General features: G+C 34.8%; 1 protein-coding gene across 3 annotated transcripts in view; it reads right to left on the bottom strand.

The window, feature by feature from the left end:
• BRINP3 (BMP/retinoic acid inducible neural specific 3) overlaps positions 1–19622 on the bottom strand; it is a 401827-nt gene that overhangs the window by 380380 nt on the left and 1825 nt on the right. The window contains exon 1 of one of the 3 annotated variants that reach the window (XM_047705595.1): positions 19165–19245. The exons of 1 other annotated variant lie outside the window; for it this stretch is intronic. The gene's annotated coding sequence lies outside the window, so the exon portion shown is untranslated. Of the gene's footprint in view, positions 1–17758; positions 18289–19164; positions 19246–19622 lie in introns of those variants that run through there. One more of the 3 variants, XM_047705592.1, reaches the window with a different exon arrangement.

Below are 19622 nucleotides of genomic sequence, written 5' to 3'. Positions count from 1 at the left end.
CTATGAAAGTGTAAATATCAGAATCATTTTATTATTATAAAATAATATATTGTATATAATGCTCCCAGAATCTATTAAATATATAGCATATTATTATATTACTATATATCATATATCATATTTTATTACATATTAGAATAAATGTTAGCTCTGAAGTAAACATCTACTAAATGAACAGTATAAGTAAATGAATGATGGAAGAGTTAAAATATATCTTAACTATAAATTTTCAATAGTTTTTCCAAATAGTTATAATTCATATTTCTTTTGGTAACATTAATAATAAAGAAAACTGGGGTGCCTGGGTGGTTCAGTGGGTTAAGCCGCTGCCTTCGGCTCAGGTCATGATCTCAGGGTCCTGGGATCGAGCCCCGAATCGGGCTCTCTGCTCAGCAGGGAGCCTGCTTCCCTCTCTCTCTCTCTCTCTCTGCCTGCCTCTCCGTCTACTTGTGATCTCTCTCTGTCAAATAAATAAATAAAATCTTTAAAAAATGATAATAATAATAAAGAAAACTACCATAAAAAGGTAAATAATAAAAAGAGGTAAATATTAATTATCATTTACAATGGGCAAAATGCCCTGATATATTTTAGTATGAAGCTGGATGACAGGTATCATTAAAAATACTGCTTAGAGGGGCACCTGGGTGGTTCAGTCTATTAAGTGGCCTACTCTTAGTTTTGGCTCAGGTCATGATCTCAGGATTGTGGGCTCGAGCCTCATGACAGGGTTCCATACTCAAGCAGGGATTCTGCTGGAGATTCTCTCTCCCTGCCCCTTCCCCCAGCACATGTGTGTTGTGCATGCATTCTCTTCCTCTTTAAAATAAATCATTTAAAGAATAAATAAAATAAAATAAAATAATTAAACAAAACAAAACAAAATAAAATAGAAATAGAAATACTGCTTTGGCGGCACCTGAGTGGTTCAGCTCATTAAGTGACCCCCTTTGGCTCAAGTCATGATCGCAGGGACCTGAGATGGAGCCCCATGTCACACTCTCTGCCCAGCAGAGAGCCGGCTTCTCCCTCTCCCTCTGCCTGCTGCTCTGCCTGCTTATGCACTCTCTCTCTGTGTCAAATAAATAAAATCTTTTAAAAAAATTACTGCTTTGATTCTAAGAAACTTAGAATCAAGTGAGGAAGGCTTTATGTGAGGTAGAACACATGGCCCATGGCAATCTCTTAGAAACCAAAACATCTATCAATTAAAAATCAACATTCTTCATTTAATTTTCTCTTTCTGGTTTCCTTATCTCACAAATGACACTTCCCTATATTCAAATCCTTAAACCAAATTCTTTTTTATTTAAATTCAATTAATTAATAGTGTATTATTAGTTTCAAGGATAAAATTTAGTGATTCATTAGTCTTATATAATACCCAACACTCATTACATCACAAGTCCTCCTTAATGTCCATCACCCAGTTACCCCATCTCCCTACCCTACTCCCCTCTAGGAATCTCAGTTTCTTATGATTACGAGTCTCTTATGGTCTGTCTCCTTCTCTAATTTCATCTTGTTTTATTTTTCCCTCCCTTCCCATGTGATCTTGTTTCTTAAATTCCACATATGAGCGCATATGATAATTGCCTTTCCCTAATTGATGTATTTCGCTTAGCATAATACCCTCTAGTTCCATCCACATCATTGCAAATCGCAGAATTTCATTTTTGATGGCTGCATAATATTTGTGTGTGTGTGTGTGTGTGTGTACACACACACATCTTTTTTTATGCATTCACCTGTCGATGGGCATTGGGCTCTTTTCCTAGTCTGACTATTATGGACATTGCTGTTATAAACATTGGGGTGTAGGTGCCCCTTCAGTTCACTACATTTGTATATTTGGGATAAATCTCTAGTAGTACAATCGCTGGGTTATAGGATAGCTCTACTTTCAACTTTCTGAGGAACCCCCATACTGTTTTCCAGAGTTTTAAGCTAAAATCCTACTTTCCTCTACCTTCTCACTCATGACATATATCCAATCAATTCCCAAGTTCCTCCCAAGAATCAAATCTATCACTTTCTTTCCACACCCACTTCATTTGAGTGGGTCATGCTGTATCCCCAACCTACCACCATAGTCTCATTCTGGATTACTACAATAGCTTCATAATTGCTTTTCTTAACACCCATGTGGGTCTCCCCAATTTGTTTGTTTCTCTTTCATTTTGTTTTTACTAGAGCTGTCTTGCTAAAATTAAATTTGAGCAAATAACTCTTTACCCCACTTATGATTTTCTGTCATCTGCCCCTGGATAACATCCAAACTCTTTAAGATAATTTATAAAATTATCTTCCCTTACTTAATCCTTCATCTGTATCTCTCCCCTGTGTATGCCACCACAATTCTCAGCCAAACAGCTATGTTTCGGTCATAATTTTATTCCTCAAATTCACCTCACTTTCTCCCTTTCTTCAGCATCTTTGCATATGCAATTTATTCTACCTAAACTATTATTTCTACTTGAATCCCTTCACTTGCCCAATCCTTACCTATCTTTCGACTTCAGACTAGATTATCATTTCTCCACAAAGCTTTCTGGGACTCTTTAAAATTGGTTGGCCTTATTTCATGATTCCATTACTTCATCTATTATATTACATTTATATTGTATATTTATGGGTATATTTTGTCTTTTTGGCTGCGTATCTCCCCTGCCTCCAATTAGACTTAGTTTTAGAAGGACAAGAATTATTCTTACTTTAGTGACAACTGGGATACAGTTAGCATAGTACCTGAAATAAAGTTGCTTAATAAGTATTGGTTGAGTGACTGAATAAATGGTGATTAAATAAGTACTAAATTGAGGTGTAATTAATGTGATATGGATGACAAGATTAGAAAAACTCCTTCTATGGGGGAAGAGGAAGCTTTACAGAGGACTTAGCATCTGAGCCATACCTCAGGATGACAACAGCTTTTATAGTTGAGAAAGAAGGGAAATGGGAGTCCTGATATAATGGTCCAGGTGTCCAAATCATGAAGGTAAATGGCATGTTCAAGTATTATCAAAGCAAAGTGTTCTTAATAGTAAAAAAACTATTAAGAACAAGGACATAAAATCATAATTATTAGTTTTAAGTTCAGTGATAAGGAATTATCATGATCCTGCATATAATTGTGAAAAGCTTAGGGTCTTTTCATTTATGTTCTATTATTCATAGTTTCTAAAGATAGACCAAATGAATAAGAGTTCAAAGGTAGAGTCAAACATAGATTCTCTTCTCACTAATAAGCACAGTATATATTTTACTATGTTATCACTTTTGAATTTAAATAATAATAATATAGAAACAGCAGGTGAATAGCTTGTCCCTCCCCATTTGAAAGGTCATATACTAGAGATAACTTTAACTGAAAACCTTGCAAACTTCATTAGAGAAAAACAAAAAGACAATGATGATGAAAATGACATGCTATTTTTATTTTCTTCTCAAGAAATTACTTTTATTTTTTTATAATTTTTTTAAAGATTTTTATTTATTTATTTGACAGACAGAGATCACCAGTAGGCAGAGAGGCAGGCAGAGAGAGAGAGGAGGAAGCAGGCTCCCTGCTGAGCAGAGAGGCGGATGTGGGGCTCCGTCCCAGGACCCTGGGACCATGACCTGAGCTGAAGGCAGAGGTTTTAACCCACTGAGCCACCCAGGCGCCCCAAGAAATTACTTTTATCAAGCTCTTTTGATATGTCAAGCGTTTTACCAATATTTCCTTATTTCACCTAGGAACACAATACAGTCTAAATTGTTATCACCATTAGCTTGTTGAGATGACAGAGGTTCAAGGTGAATAAATAAGCAGGATGCAAGGACTAAAAGCCAATATTCTTTTTTTTTTTTTAAGATTTTATTATTTATTTGACAGACAGAGATCACAAGTAGGCAGAGAGGCAGGCAGAGAGAGAGGAGGAAGCAGGCTCCCCACCAAGCGGAGAGCCGGATGCGGGGCTCGATCCCAGGACCCTGAGATCATGACCTGAGCCAAAGGCAGAGGATTTAACCCCACTGAGCCACCCAGGCGCCCCAAAAGCCAATATTCTTGAAGCCAAATTGAAAACCATGCTCTCCCTATTACACCAAACTGCAACTTAATCAGAACTGATTGCAGATCGAAAGTTATTTATTAGGATTTTTGTTGCCACTTAATGAAATGCTCTTGAATAAAATAAAATTTTAAAACGGAAAATAGGAGCACCTGGGTGGTTCAGTCAGTAAAGCGTCCGACTCTTGATTTTGGCTCAGGTCATGATCTCAGCGTCGTGGGATCCAGGCCCGAGTCTGGTTCCGTACTGGGCTTGAAGCCTGCTTAAGATTCTCTTTCTTTCTGGGGAATCTGGGTCACTCAGACAGTTAAGCTTAAGCATCTGCTTTGGCTCTGGTCATGGTCCTGGAGTCCTAGGATCTAGCCCCACATTGGGCTTCTGCCTCAGCCAGGAGTCTCCTTCTCCCTCTCCTTTTGTATCTCCCTGCCACATGTGTTCTCTCACTTTCTCTCTCTCTCTCTCTTGCTTGCTCTCTTTCTCTCAAATAAAATCTTTGGAGGAAAAAAAAAAAAAGATTCTCTTTTCTTCAATCTCTGCCTCTCCTTTCCCCTCCCTGAAAAAAAAAAAAAGCAAATAATAAAATAAAATGGAAAATATAAATATTAGAAATATAAAATAAAATTAAAAATTAAAATGGGAGTTTTTTTCTCAGTCTATTATAAGCAAGTGATCTGAGTATTATGGGTTTTCATAATATAAGTTTTCATATTACAGGTTTTCAAAGCATATCTGCTTATCTAATTTAATTTTTCAGTGAAAGTTATAGTTTAATCAACTAAATGTGATTCTGTGTTATATATTTAAAGACATGTACCATAAATTAAAAATATCAAAAAACTACTTTTTTCAATTACATGTATTATTTATTGGATTAAAAAGTATAATAATGCTTGGCATGATTTAATTTACCTCTCTGTTCTTCAGAGAAATTACGGTATTACTCCAAAAGACTTAATGATGCAATCTTATTAAAAATTGCTTTATAGTATTGCAAAAAGGAAAAATAATATCCAACATACATAAAACAGAGATCGTGTCTCAAAATGGGACACTTAATAAAATTTCAGTAGAATGAGATGATTTTAATATTTTGCTGAAATGCTATGATAAATTTTTAATTAAGGTCAGCTTTCTTATGTCCTCAAAAATGCCAGATAATGACAAGAATATGAAGACCATTTTAGCAATTGTTATTTTAAGGAATAATAATGTGAAAACTCAAGAATACAACTAAAAAATATATATTTTGTAGTATTACTTGCAGGAAAAAATCCCTGGATATGAGGAAAATCATTTTAAAGGCCTTGCTTTTCTAAAGTGGCAAACTCAAGTATTAAGTTTAGTAAACATATTCAAAGATATATGGATAATTTAATGCATCATCTACCTATACGCACATACATATGGATTTTCATCTTTGCACATTCAAGACCTATATATTGTATATAGTCAAATTAATAAAAAATAAGAGCTCCATTATTCAATGATTTACATCATTAATTTAGTAATGACATGTTAACTGATGGCTTTAGTTAAATAACCAGTTATGTGCTATAATTTTAGACTTTAAATGACTTTAAATTGTTCTTCCTTAATCTAGACATTGTTTATTTAAAAGTAATAAATTTTTAAATAGCCTAATGGAGTAGAATTAGGCATTTTATTATATAAAGATGTCAAGAAATTCATCAAGATATAAAATCTTGCATATGTAACATTTTCTATATAAGTAGGCGGAATTTTGCCACTCTCATTTCTGTAGTCCACCAGGAGTATAGAGAAATGATTGCTTTACCTTTGTGCACCTGTTGAAGCAAACAGCCATGTGTAGGAGTGGGGAAAAAAAAAGTCATTCTGACTTTAGCTATGCGATTTGTCACTGGTATATCTGGAAATTATACCAAAGGGTTTTTGTTTTGTTTTGTTTTTCTTTTCCTTATGCATTGATAATTCTTTCAATTTCCCTCAATAAAAGGGAAACAGATTTATAAAAAGCCAAAAAAGATGTGATAATCCCTAAAGCAAAAAAGTAGTATATAACTTCAGGTATTACAGAAAACTAAGGTATCCAATCAGGAACTTAAAAAAGAACAGAATGTATTCTTATTTGAAATAGCAATTCCTCTTCAATTTTAAAAACAAATGTCCTGTGGGTTAATAACTACCTTAAATCCTTTCCAATATCTTAGTTTGAAAATTATTAAAATAACTGCTGATTGGTGGATTTCCACAAATATGTTACTATTATCCTTTTTAACCCATTTGTTCACATGACCAGTTTATGAAGGACTTGCTAGCAGGGATTATGTTTTAGTAATCCCTGTGGCCACTAATGTTTAACATTAACATTAGATCTGGTAAATTTTTGGAACACACACTGAATTGAATTCCTTTATTTCTTTCTTTTGTTCATGGGATGTTTCATTATGTCTGCCTAAACCAGCAAGAGATTGCCATTATATTAATCTGTTAGGAATGCTTTATTATTATACTTTTTCACTTTCCTTTTCTGTTTTGTTGTTTGTTTGTTTTTTGTTTTTTTTTTTAACTAACTTGTTTTAAATCATGTTGTATAGATTAAGATTAGCCTGAGAAGTGAATTTTTCCAGTGATTTAACTCCACTAAGCCTATAGTCCAGTGGGTCCTTCTCATTATTTATTTTAGCTGATCAGGCAATACAGTGCCTCTGAATTACAGCTTTAAGTGTTTTCCATCTTAATGAGGGTTAGTATTCCTCTGAGGAGTATATACTGCAGAAGGAACTAATCTCCTGCTTGATCCTGTCAATACAATCTTGTCCTACCAATAAAGAAGAAGTTAAATGATACTACCTAATGGTAGAGCTGATTAGAAAAATGAACAGAAGGTGAATTCCATTCCTTAATTCTTCAGCATATAGGTGATATAATTCTTAAAAGTCCAAAGTTCAAGAGTCACTTGGGTTATCTTTATATTTTAAACATAAAATATCTTGGCTTTTCAACATAAGTGATGATATAACAAAATATTTTGGTAAGATTTGGATTGTACTTAATTTTAATTCATAAGGAAAAGTGGTCAGAAAGTAAAGAATTACATTCAGATGCAAGATGTTTAGTATACTTAGATGGCAGAATCTAATTTTAAAGTACAGTATGAGAAAGGCTTCTGAAAATTTAATATAATCAATATCTTTGATTACCAGAACAGTTAAAGAGAAGAAGTTTAAAATAAAGATTTTTTTTCCCAAAGAAGACATACAGATGGCCAACATACACAAGAAAAGATGCTCAACATCACTTATCATCAGGGAAATGAAAATCAAACCCACAATGAAATAATACCTTATCCTTGTCAAAACAGCGAGAATTGAGCAAGAAGTAACAAGTGATGGCTGGAAAAATGTAAAAAAAAAAAAAAGAAAAGAAAAAGAAACCTCCTGCCCTGTTGATGAGAATGCAAACTGGAGCATTCATTGTGGAAAAGAATATGGAAATTCCTCAAAAGATTAAAAATAGAATACTGTGATCGATTAATTCCAGTACAAAGTATTTACACAAGGAAAACAAGAGCAATAATTTGAAAAGATATATCTACCCCTATGTTTATTGCAGCATTATTTACAATAGCCAAGATATGCAAGCAACACAAGTATCCATCAATAGATGAATGAAGAAGACAACAATGGAATATTATAGTGTCATAAAAAAAAAGAATGAGATCTTCCCATTTGTGACAACATGAATGGAACTAGAGGATATTATGCTACGTGAAATAAGTCAGACTGAGAAAGACAAATATCATATTACTTCATTTACGTGTGGAACTTTAAAAATTTCAAACAAAAAAGCAGAAACATCCGCAAATACAGAGAACAAACTGATGGATGATGTGGAGTGGAAGGAGGTGGGTAGGCACAGTGGGAGATATAGGCATCCAACTATGGAATGAATAAGTCACAGAGATGAAAAGTACAGCATAGGAGATATAGTCAATGGTAAAATAAATAAATAAATAAATAATTTTAAAATAAAGATTAAAATAATCTATATCTATATATATATACACACACACATATAGAAATGGAATGGAAATAATAGTTACAGACATCTGTATTTAATATGGTTACTGTAAGTAGGAATAAGATTCTGCTTTCTTTTGTATAATAATAATAAATAAAACATCCTGGCTTGTAAGGAGAATAAAACAATTTCCGTCAGTAAAATAATTTTGTCACATAAGTGCATATTTATTTTTTTAAAGATTTTTATTTATTTATTTTACAGAGAGAGAGAGAGATCACAAGTAGGCAGAGAGAGAGGGGGAAGCAGGCTCCCGCTGAGCAGAAAGCCCGGTGACTCCATCCCAGGACCCTGAGATCATGACCTGAGCTGAAGGCAGAGGCTTAACCCACTGAGCCACCCAGGCATCCCACATAAATATCAATTTAAAGAGAATCTGGGGAAATAATTTTGAAAAAGGACTGTAAGTACTATGCAAATACAAACACAATAAAGTTTTTGCCTCCAACTTTATGGATAATGACTTCAGTCACAATTTTGCAAAGTTTTAAAAATGCTTTTTTAAAAAAAATTTCAATAATGATCCTGGATAAAAACTAAAAGTGTAATACTAACTTGTTGTTCAGTGAAAGCATTTATACTGTTGTAAAAAAATAATAATAAACTAATATAGTTTACGACTAAGACCTAGTGCTGGGCTGAAGTATAGAAATGTTGATGTTTGTTTTGGGGCGCCTGGGTGGCTCAGTGGATTAAGCCGCTGCCTTCGGCTCAGGTCATGATCTCAGGGTCCTGGGATTGAGTCCCGCATCGGGCTCTCTGCTCAGCAGGGTGCCTGCTTCCCTCTCTCTCTCTCTCTCTGCCTGCCTCTCCATCTACTTGTGATCTCTCTCTGTCAAATAAATAAATAAAATCTTAAAAAAAAAAAAAAAAAAAAGGAAATGCTGATGTTTGGAACCAAATGGACAATAAATCTGTTGTTCTAGAATAGAACCAAAATTTACCTTGGAGTTAAGCAGGGCTATAAGGTGAAATGGGCTATTTAATTAGAAGTTGCTATATGGAGATATACAAATAGGACTATACCTTCTGAAGTTGCACACAAAGGAAATATTACATTTAAGGCACTTTTAAGGAAAGTCCAGTAAAATTATTAAAGTTTGTTTAAAAGGTACTGATTAGTAGGCCACAAAATTTCCTTTTTTATTTCAAAATAATAATGTCCAGGTTCTTTTTACTCATCTATAAGGAAATGAAAGTGTTCAACTGTTTTTAACCTAGGAGTGTATAGTTATAAATATTGTCAGTGGACTCTTAAATTTGTCTTCTAGTCTTGGTTACAGAGATCGTTAAATTCAAAGGGTAATTCTTATAATTCTTCAATAATTCCTATAATAATGTTATAACCACTGCAATTCCAGTACAAGCAACATGAGGCAAGTATTTGTGTCTCCTTTGTTCACTAATGCATCTATAGCATTAATAAAAAAATTTGGCCCAGAGAAGGCCCTAATAATAAGAAAATTAAATTTGTAAAGTAAATTCTTATAATGTTAATCTTTTTGTTGTTGTTGTTGTTAATTTTAGTTACTAAAAAAACAAAAGGTATAACACAGTGGAAATACTCTCATTAAAAATAAGCTAACATTTAAGAACAAAACAAAACAACACAAATCATGATGAAATGTCAATGAAGTCATTACTCTGAGAATTGTTGTGGTTTTATTTGCACAACTGTCCTGGTTCCTACATTTCTCTTATAATAATCTTCTAAAAGTCTGGATAGAAAATTCATTCTTTATTGACCTATATCTATACTGAGGAATATGACAAACTTCTTCTTCCCTCAAAGAGAATTAGATTTGTAATATCAAAATTGGATATGTGTGAAAATAAAATGAGTGTCCAAGCATTAAATTTGCCTTGGTGGATTAATTAAAATAAAATGTACTACAAATACCAAAAAACCTGTAAGCCTCTTATGTACAATTGTTACATCTTTTCATTGTTCTATTTCCAAGGTGTACCTCAGTGCAAACCATTGATCATACATTCAATGAATACTTTTTAAAAGGAACCAAAACTAACAGCAAAAAGAGATGATTTACAATAAGCAAACCAATCCAGCAACAAGAAGTTAAATTTTTATCTACTGTTCTCCAGTGCCCTCTAAGCCACCATCTAAGAAAGCATGTCAGAACTCTCTGTGTTTCTAGTTGAAGAATGCACATCTTACCCATTTGCCAAAGATGCTGGGATGGCCAATATTTTCATGTGGTAGCTAGTCCTGTAGTGTCTGATATTGGTCATATATTGTAGCTTGTCTGAAGTCTTTTCTGATAATATGCTCTATTTTTCCCGAACATACAAGTTTGAAAATATCTGGTATTCTCCAGGACCACTCTTGTCACTAGATTACTTTAACTTCTAAAATAGCTCAAATTGTCTTCAAACTTACAAAGTTATAGAGAACTTAAGATACTAAATTTCAAAAGAAAAGCACAGTGAGAGGTACCTGCATGGCTCGGTCCGTTGGGTGTCTGACTCTTGACTCTGGCTCAGATTGCAATCTGGGGGTTTTAGGATGAAACACCACATTGGGTTCTGTGCTGAGTGGGGAGCCTGCTTAAGATTCTCTCTCTCCCTTATTCTCTCTTAATCTCATAAAACAAACTGAGGGTTGCCTGGGGGAGGGGGGTAGGGAGAGGGTGGTTGGGTTATGGACATTGGGGAAGGTATGTGCTATGTTGAGTGCTGTGAAGTGTGTAAAGCTGGCGATTCACATACCTGTACCCCTGAGGCTAATAATACATTATATGTTAATAAAAAAATTAAAAATTATCTTAAAAAAAAAAGATTCTCTCTCTCCCTCTCCCTCTATCCCTCACCCTATTCATGCTCTCTCTCTCTGTATCTCTGTCTCTCTAAAATAAATAAATAAATATGTTTTTTTTTTAAAAAAGAGCAAAATAAATCTATATGAAAAACAATTTATGTTCTTGAAAAGGATTTTTATATAAAAAGCCAGATTTTTGAAGGATATTATAAAGAAAGCATAAATGGGGGGCGCCTGGGTGGCTCAGTGGATTAAGCCGCTGCCTTCGGCTCAGGTCATGATCTCAGGGTCCTGGGATCGAGCCCCACATCGGGCTCTCTGCTCAGCAGGGAGTCTGCTTCCTCCTCTCTCTCTGCCTGCCTCTCTGCCTACTTGTGATCTCTCTCTCTGTCATAAATAAATAAAATCTTTAAAAAAAAAAAAAAAGAAAGCATAAATGGGACATTGTTATGTCTAACTGATTAGCTATACTGAGCGTATCAAGTATGCACTAGTGGTAATTTTTTAAATCATGTTGTCTGAACTTGTCAGAAATTACCTTCTAAATAATAACCATAGGAATCAATGTTATGGGAATTACCTGAAACAGAAATTTGGTAATAAATTTTAATGAACAGTTAATAGTTGTCTAGTTTCAAATCCTGAGTAAATAAATTGTCATCTTCAATTTAGACCTCTACAGACCTATAGCTAAAATAGAGGAAAGCATGTTAAATTTTTGTCACTTTTATGATGAAAGAATCATGCAGAGAGCTAGATAAAACTCTTATTTACCTTACTGACTCAATATTATTGATGAGAAATAAATATTTTAAACAGTAAATCACAGCTATTTATATGAAGGTGCTGATTCTTTAAATCAGAATTGATTTTCTTAAATAGCAGCTGTCAAGCATAGGTTTAAAATGTAGTAATGACAGGAGTGATCTTTCATATTCATCCTGGCCTATCTTTGTATGATTATAAAACATCTACATTTCATGGATGGATGACAGATACAAACGAAAACCTGCTAGAGTTCTGAGAGGGAATGTGAGTGTTTGAAGTTAATTTCCTCCATTGTTTTGTCACCATTCAAACATAATTGGCCAAAGGATAAAGATAGCTATACATTTAAAACATCAAGGGGCACCTGGGTTGCTCAGACTCTTGAGCATCCAATTCTTGATTTCAGCTCAGGTCATGATCTGAGGGTCGGGGGATCAAGCCCTGTCTTCGCTGTGCTCTCAACAGGGAGTCTACTTGGCATTCTCTCTCTCCCTCTCTAAAAAAATAATAATAAAAAATTTAAAAAGTCAATAATCTGTTCCCGATCTAAAAGTTCTCAAATAAGAAGGGATAATATTACAAAAATCTGTGTGTTCCAGGAAAAGAGGCTTATAAATCCATAAGCTATGTTTCCATGCAAGGGGAGAAAGATGTTTAAAGTAAGTACTTTATTAAAAAAAAAAAAAAGGAAGTTTTAAATTTAATTTTTAAAGATATGTAGAGTGTCCCTTAAGAATTTGTTCAGGAGTCCCTTTTCTTTAGTTATAAATTTTATGTTTCAATTCACAGAGAAGACTGGATTCCCTTCTCTCGGTTCACAATGTGAAAATGTTGTTTTGGGTAATTGTTGAAACTTTTCATAAGCACAACAGAGCACAGCTTACAAATTGGAAAACACATATTCCATAATAATTGCTCTTTCAATAAAGTTTTTGAGTTAATGTTAACAAGTTGTTTAAAAACTCCTTTTGGAATGAAATTTGTAAAAAGGAACAAAAAAAAAGCTTTCTAGTTGTTACTGTTGTTGATTGGTAATAAGCAGATCCTTTTTATTCTATTTTGGAAACTTCTGGTCTGTCACATTATTCCATAGCATAATCTCCAAAACAATACTTACCACATTTATAAAATGTACTTAACTTTGTCTTTGTTTATTAGTGACAGGTCTGAATGAACAATCAAAAAGTCATTCAGTTTCAATGTTTTGTGTAAGCTATACTTAGTCTATATGTTAATCTTTGCCATTATATAAGAAAATATTGAGAAAAGCATGAGTTAATTATCTAAAAGGATCACTTTTTAACAACTTTGCTGCAATATTTATGTAACCTTTAATGATTTTCTTCTAAAAGTTTAAACTGTTTATTGTTTAACAGGTGTTCACTTCTGAAAAAGACTGTTCTATCATCTCTATGTAAATTTAGAGGGCTGATTTTCAAACCATCAGAAATGTTACCTACTAAAGACATGAAAGACACTTAAATGTATTGTCTACACCAGGACTTCCTGATTGAATTAATTCTGTTCTATATTTACTTTAGCTACAACAGAAGAAGCTTCTACACACAGTATTAAATTGCATATCTGAGAGTGTTAAGAAAAACTTGTATCTGAAAAGGTTTGTCTATCAATGATATCACAAATTACAAAGAACACATTATACACAACATATGTGATTCAATAATCTGATACTTGATTGAACATAGTTTCAATTTTTTTTAATATATTTTTTAGTTAGATTAAATCACTTTTTCCCAAACTACTTTGCATCTGTGGACATCATCTGGCACATTTTAAAGAAAATGTTTTCCAGTTGTGAGAATAAGTGTTTAATGAATCTACAAAGTAACAGTGTTCTTATATTCTGGCCACTATTTGACAGCGAAAATCTAAAATGCATGCCTACTCAGTTCTGCTCTTCCCAAGGCAAGATTGTTTTTTAATAGTGCAATATTCTAGAGATAGCTTTAAAATTAACAAAATGCAAGACTCCAGAAAAGTTAATAAAAAACAGCTCAATCCTGATGAGGTTGGCTGATATTCACAGAAATCAGGGAGATAAGTCTATCTATAAGTATTCTTTCACAATAACTCTATAATGGAATTTAAATGAAACACACCATTATGAAACAATAATTCTTATATAGCAGAGAGCTACAATACATTTGAATGTAATGTTAACATATTTATTAATTTAATCAATAAATGGGTATTTTATAGATTTAATTTGCTGGAACTATAACATGGTAGCTTCTTTATTAGCTATTAAAGGGAATTTGTTATGCTTTGGGTGCTTTCAAAGGCATCTATATCTGAGTAAATTAGGGTTTAGGCATTAAAATAAACACTCCTAAAACATTAATTATAAATAAAAATAGGTCTAACTGAAGATAAACACCATTTTTAACTGAAAATTTAATAAAAAGTAAAAATTGTGAGAAATTATACATTGTGTTTAAGAAATAACAATGTATAAGGAAGAGTAAGAATCTATGAGACCTCTTAATTTTTTAGGATGTATGTCATTTTTCAACATCTGAATTTACACTTTCTTGGTTAAAATGAAATATTTTAAAAATCAACACAACTATTTGTTTCATGGTAAATACCTAGGAATCCAGTCAACTCATTAAAATATATTAGTTTTATTTTTCAATCTTAGGGGAAAAGAAATTAGTTAGAGAATCATAATTGGGTTTATTTCAATTATAGAGCATCAACTAGTTATTCATGATTAGTTATTTTGAATACAAAATTGAAAAATATCCTAGAATAGTATGCATGAATACTTTATTTCATATATTAAGTATAGAAAAGGGGACTCATAGTTTATGACATCATAATCTATAGAGATTTTGTAACTGGACAGGTGTGCATATGAGTAATTGGATACCAATGTTCTTAATAACTCATCAAATATGTCCTGAAATGATAATAATGAAAGATTTAAAATGTTATCGATGAGGATATTTGATGACCAATATAAAATGGTTACAATGGGTGTTTGATATCACTTAAAAAAAAAAAAGAATGAAGAAACTTCCAGATATATTTTCAACAGAAAAGTCATTAGTGTTCATGATAAAATTTCAGCTTTAGAGAATCTTATTTTTCTACACTAGGATAGATATTATATTATCCCCTTCTTTTAATAATCCATTAGCAATCAATAGTATTCAAACCCAAACTATTTTTTGTTTTCCTTTAGAACTTATGGAATGTATATATTAAAATCATAAAACCATATAACAGTGAATAGAGATACATTCTTAAATGTCTAAATGAAAATATTCAAGTAGTTGCTAAATTAAAACATTAACAATTTCAGGCATCTCCCAATTATTCTGGTAAACTGAATATTAATTTATAAATGATGTTCGGAAAGTCTGACTTTTTTTTACTTTTTCCATTTTTAAAGTTGCTACATGTGAATATTTTTATCTTGCTTTAATTAAAGTGACAGGAATCATCGGGTTAATAGTATAAATTTGATAAGAAATCAGACTTTCTTTTCACCAAATGATACTGAAAAGTTAATCAAGAGTAACTATTTTTGTAAATGTGACTATTGTCCCAGAACTGCATTAAAGCCAAGGTAAATATAATGTAATTAAGAACTAATGTGCCTCAAGGAATGTATTCTTGAACTTGTTTTGTTTTTTAGCTACACAATATCAAAACAAACAGAAAATATTGTTTAAATCCATTAGAAACCATGACACCATAGACCACCATAGACTAATATGTGATACTACTTTTTTTTTTAAGTTGTCAACCTCATTACTTTTTTCATGGAATGAGAACTTTAACCAAAAAGAAAAAAAAATGTAAATGGTATCTTCTCAAAATACATTTTGTTTTCATTGCATGTTTGTCTATTTAAGGCATCCTCACTTCTTATGTCATTTATCTGTAACCATGCTAGAAAGGAAATATTATTTTCCTCAGGTGAAAGTTGAGAAAAATAAATGAAGAGTGAAGAGAAGAAATTTCACTAAGCTCGTATTTAGAAGGTAGAACTAGACTGACATTGTGGAAAGAATCCTAAGCCCATCTTACTCTACATTTCAAGATAACCCACTGTTAAGGATAAAGAGGAAAGTGTTGAGGTCTTAGAAGCCTACCTCATTAATCACAAGTCATAGTCATAATATCCAAATACCTTTGTGATACTTTTTCATGAAAGCTAAATTTGTACTCAACATGCCACAGACTGGTGTTACATTCCTGTTTGTATCTAAACTTCAGACTAACACCCGATTTTTAGATTACTGAAATTTCACGTACTTATTCTGGTCAGTAACTGCTCATTTTAGTGATAATATGAAAAAAACCAAAATAAGAGGGAATATAGGAAACTGAAGCATAGGTTGATAACAAAGTATCAAAGTTTTGAAGTCCCACCCGTTAAGTTCTTTGCACTTGTAGAGAGAAACACACAAAGGCACTATTCTGAAAAGAAATTCCATTTTTATTTAAAGAACACACAAACCTAGTAATAAGGTTAATTTTGTATGTGCGTATGTATATATAGTACACACACACACACACACATATGTACACACTCTCACAAACACACACATTCTTTTAGAATCCCAAGGTTTCTTCCTACTTAGGTTTGATCTACTTAACTACTTTCCTACTTAGGTTTGATCATTTTGCATGAAGAAAACCAAGATATACTGTATTTTATATTTAAAAAGCCTACAACTCCATTATAATGTTGAGTTTAGGAAAATATTTCATGAGGCACAAGAATTACATTCTACCTGATTAAGTGATAAATGAAATCAATCATATATGTATCATGTCTATTTCATGTAGAAAACATTATTAAGCAATGTAAGTTTAAATAAATATGTTTTCCACCCACCCAAAAGTGGGGGTTCTCACACACACACACACACACACACACACACACACTGAACATGTTCATTACAATAAAACTCTAGAAGGCAAAATGCAAAAGAATTTAAGAATTGGAACTCATTCACAAATTACTTTCTCTACTGAAGTAAAAACTACCTCTTTCCTCAAACTCCCTTTTAAGAAAAGCACTATAACCTTGCAATTTTATGACCCAAAGTTTCAATTATCTTTCTCATATTTTCAAGATGCTATCAGTGAGCCTTACAAGCAGAAAAATTATTGATCAGGGCATCCACGTCAATAAATGTAAGCACTAAAAATATTTCCAGAGAAAATCTTAAAGAATACAATTTCTTAGAAAAGAGAAAGTGTTAGAAATAAATGGAATAGTTTTAGGGTTGTGTTTAATTAATTTTTTGCCTCATTTTGTGGAGACTCCAGACTCCTTCCACATGTAAGCAGAACATCGCAAAACATTATCAATAATAATAACAAAACTTCATACATTCAAAATATGTTGTCATTTTAATTAAGTTTTCTGTCTAATCTAAATAGAAGAAATTTATGGACTGCTAATATTATACATCTACAAAATCTGGAATTTAAAAAAGCCTTATTTATGGAAGATTTACTATAATTTTCTGATTTATTTTTTCAGTCTCTAACTGGTTTTCCAGCCCAAAGATTTCTATACTAGGGTCACAAGTAACATAGCCTTAGGCAAGCCCTTTTCTTATCCTGTTTGAAAACCCAACCAACCCCTACCCCAAGATTTTATTTTTTTTTAAATTGAGAAAGTAATAGGGCTATAACCCACTACACATTTCTCTCAAGTAGTCAGAATTAAATTACTAGTTCAAGATGCCCCTTATAATTCTCCAATTGTCCTTATATTAAGGTCTGTGACCTTAACAAGGAGCACTATTTCAAGGCATTTCTGCAACTACCGTTTTACATACTTCATTAGGGTTATGCATCCCTTCTTCCAACTCTGTACCCTTCCCATTTCTTCCTTTCACCTCTGCCCAGTGTATGATTTTTGTAACATTGTTAAGCACTTAAATGGATTTAAAGGGTTCATCAACGTGAATACTAAGAAGTTATGCATCATAGCAGAACCATCTGAAAATACATGTATCCCACCGCTTGAAACAGGGAAAAATTATCCCAGGATGGGTCACATACAGGTTATATGATTGTCAATAAAATATAGACATTCAGTCCTTACCTGCTTAACTGCATGATGACAAACAAATCTATACAGCATGCAAAAGTCCCCAAATTCTGAATCTGTCTTCCAAGCGGTTGTGACAGTTTTATACCCTGATGCTTTCTTCTTTGCTTACATGCATTTGACTGGCTAGAATATTTGTAAGCAATACTAGGGTTATTTTGCAAGCCCAGTCTCCTCTTCCTCTTTTCAAGCCTCTGGCTGGCATCTCACACAGCTCGAGGCAGGCATCTTCGGAGGTGAAGCCTCCCCAGCGATTCCCAAACGGATTCCCCTTAGAAGGAGGTCCCTGCTCGAAAAGGCTGATCACGTTCTCGACCTGGTGCAGAGTGAAACACTCTCTGGTTCAACTCGTAGGGGCTGGGAGCACAGCCATCAGAGACCTAAACTCTCTGCCACTGCTTGGCTGCGGAACCGGCAGGAACCCGCGGCCGAGAAGCGCCACCCCCTTCTCGGGTGGACACCGAGGGGAGCGCTCGGGTCCCAGCTCCTCCTGCCTCTCCCCCCACCTCCAGAAAAAGGGACACAGAAAAATAAAAGCCCAACTTGGAAGTGCGTCTCATATAAGCCAAAGCGTTCCCAACCTCGCTCTTTGCGTCAACTTCAACCTTGTATTCCAAGCTCCAGCTCTAATTGGAAACCCAGCTCTCTTCCCCCACCCCACCTCCCCCCAGATTCAGCACTTGGTGACTGACCAGTTGGTGAAGGCAGAGAGGGAATGACGGGCAGTGACACTCAAACACCGAGCCTGAGAAGTCAGTTAGCAAGCTTAAGCTTGACTAAGCAGGGGGAGGAAGAAGGAGATTATGGTTTTATGAAGCAGGCACGCTGAAAAGCCGTCATTTAGGAGTCTTGGGGTAAAGCTCATTAAAAATAATAAATAAATAAATAAATAAATAAATAAATAAATAAAATGCAAATGCAAAAGGGCGTTGATAAGAGTCTAGTGCTCCCAAGTCTGTCCTCTCAGAAAAGAGGTTTTGCTCAAGTTTGGCCTAAAGCAGGCTGGAAATGGAGCGTGAGGCACGGAGGCGACCCCCCGGGCGCGCCCAACGCACCGGAGCTGCCAATGCCCACCCCGAGCCCAGTGAGCCGCAGGGGCTGAGTGCGGAGCCTGCGCTAGCCGGGCAGAGTGCGGGACCCGGTCCCTGCCCGCGCCGCCATCCCCACACCCAGCGCCAAGCCTAGCGCCAGCGGCGGGCCAGGCGACCGGACACCTTGTCGTCCGCGCTCCCCGCGCCCAGGTGGCTTAGGCGTTGCCGGGAGCTGCGGGGAGATCTCCAGGCTCGGTCGCCTGTTGCTAGCCCCCTGCTGAAAGCGTCCTTGGCGGCACAGCCTCGCGGACCTAACTGTCCCCGTCGCAAGCTGGAGTTTCAGGCTACAATAGAGCAAAGCGCACTTACCTAACAGCGCAGGGCTGGGCTTGACTGGAGTAGACTAGGTTAAGGAGGAAAGATGTGACTGCACTGAAAGTTGCGTTTTGGGGTTTTGTGTGTGTGTGTGTGTGTGTGTGTGTTTACCCCCCACCCCCTTCCACCCCTGCGCAACAGCACCAGTCCTCCAAAGAGGAATCTTGAATTGGTGAATTATGCTAAGCCCTCGTTTCTGAAACTAGAGTCGCGGCATCTGATGGCACTTGTCGGGCAGGACGACCAGACTAGGAAGGAGACCAGGTAGAAACTAGGGTCGGGTGAGGGGCGCCAAGTGGTGCGGACCACAGTCTCAGCCCTGCTCTGATGGGCTGGTGGTGGGAGCCAAGGGGGGGAAGCCCTTGAATCCTGAGACTGGGGGATGGGGTGACGCTGCAGCTGGAGTACTTTTATGTCTGGAAACTAAAAGGGCTTTTGAATTTAAAAAAAAA

The sequence above is a fragment of the Lutra lutra genome, chromosome 15, assembly GCF_902655055.1.
Source record: "Lutra lutra chromosome 15, mLutLut1.2, whole genome shotgun sequence".
NCBI classification, from domain to species: Eukaryota; Metazoa; Chordata; class Mammalia; order Carnivora; family Mustelidae; genus Lutra; species Lutra lutra.
The sequence above is the reverse complement of the archived record's forward strand: the minus strand, read 5'-3'. Positions and strand labels throughout refer to the sequence as shown.